The sequence below is a fragment of the Echinops telfairi genome, unplaced genomic scaffold (genome assembly GCF_000313985.2).
Source record: "Echinops telfairi isolate 266 unplaced genomic scaffold, ASM31398v2 ScPeMD7_7469;HRSCAF=8507_1, whole genome shotgun sequence".
Classification (NCBI taxonomy): domain Eukaryota; kingdom Metazoa; phylum Chordata; class Mammalia; order Afrosoricida; family Tenrecidae; genus Echinops; species Echinops telfairi.
Window position 1 is genome coordinate 44,764,985 of NW_022111373.1, and position 2,037 is coordinate 44,767,021.

Genomic DNA, 2,037 nt, shown 5'->3' on the forward strand with positions numbered 1-2,037 from the left:
CTATGATTTTGTCTCACATACTGAGACATGCTATCGGGAAAAGCCACGCCCTGGGAAAGAACACCATGTGTGGTGGAGTAGTACGTCAGTAAAAAAGACCAAAACCACCAATGGCATAGATTGACACAGTGGCTTAAATATAACAATTGTGAGGATGGCATGGGACTAGGTAGTGTTATGTTCTGTTGTGTGTAGGGTCACTGTGGCTTGGAAGCAACTGGTGGACAATGAGCAACAATAGAGATGAAGAGTGTTTTATGTTTTATTTGTTAGTTATTTGTGAGTCTTTATTCTTTTCCTGAAGTCATAATTCTATATTTTTGATGTTGGGTATGACTTAGGCCATAAAGACATAAGTCAATTTTGGACTTGGTGCTAGACAGGGTTCTCTAGAGAGATAAAACCAGATTTCTAATAATTTTATAAATATGTATTTAGATAGATAGATAGCTAACACAAGAAATAAACAGTTAAATTATAAAGCAGTACAAATGGCTCAGTGCAATTCAAACGTGTTAGACAGTTGTGAGACACTGGCAGTCCTTCAAGTCTTGAGGGCTGCCAGGTAGTCCTCTGTAGAGAGATTCAGATTCTCCGGGCACCGGCACCAAACCAGCAAGGCAGGTCACCAACAGTCAGCCAGGTCACCAACAGTCAGTCCCCAGCTCAAGAGATGCATATTCCAATTGTGTGGCGATGCAGGCCTTAAAGGGACCTCAAATTACAGCGACACAGTTCACAGGCTAGGTCTCCCTCAGGTAGTGTAGCTTGCAAATTGGGGCACAGAACAAGCAAGGCAGCCGCACACTGGTCCAATGATCAAAGAGCGAGAGACAAAAGAGGCGAGGCTCACCGAGCCATATATCTCTCCACCCTTCAAATAATCCCACATGTGTTTATCGGCCAGGCTGGAACAATAAACAGAGAGAGAAATCAAATGTTTACTTCCCCACATTGGTAAAGGAAATTAATCTATATATTTATAACTGATAAAAGCATAAAACTAGACATATCTAATAAATAAATAAAGAGTTGAATTACATGTATAAAAATATCTGCCAGGAAGAATTTGAAAGATGACCCAACCAATACAATGAAGAGAAAATGATGCGTGTTCTTCCACTTTTAATAGAACTTAAATTGTTACTCATTACGTAAACAAAATAATCACGTTGGTCACAATGATTTTAGAATGATTTATGGAGAATGTTAAGAAAATATAAGATTGGTTCATCATTATGTTTAATATATTTTATAGAAGAATCAATTAAAGTGCATAGCATTTAATGCAGCTGCATGCTACCTATAGCTACTTTCTGGACTGAATTGAGAACAAAACTAAACCTAGAATGAAGAAAATTGACCATTTTATATATTTAATAATTTGTAGAACAGCAATGTCCTATTCACAAGTCAGTTATAATGTCTTCTATTATGTTCTTACAAACTTACAATCTAACTCAATATACACCAACATGAAAATCTTCCAACTCTAAATGAGGCACAAACAAAGGAAATAGATGTTGAGAGTAGCATGTAGAAAGTTAGGAAAATACATCGTCCTTCACAGTTTTTATTTACTACGGGAAGTCTATTATTTTCTTCATGGGCTATTTCATTACAATCAAACAGAAAAGTAATTAGTATGTCAACACTTTTAATTTTAACTTTTGAAACTAACTGCCCTACTCTATTTCAGAGTAATTTAAATATGAGGTGTTTTAACATAGTAGGTTACATAAACATGCCAATTTACATTTCAAATATTTCGATCTAATCAAGACTTATTAACTACATATTAATTATTCCATGATCACTGCTGCATAAGGTTATAGATAAATACAGGGACTATTTTACAACACTTGAACAAGTTAGAAGAATTATATAGAGAAGCTATGTGAGAACAACACAGATAAGTACTAATACAAGTGCATACGTACTTGAGAGGGGTAAAATTGAGACAGCCCCGATATATTTTAGTAATCAGTTGTTTTATTTTACAATAATTCTCCCCAATGGTAAGGTCATAATTCTCAC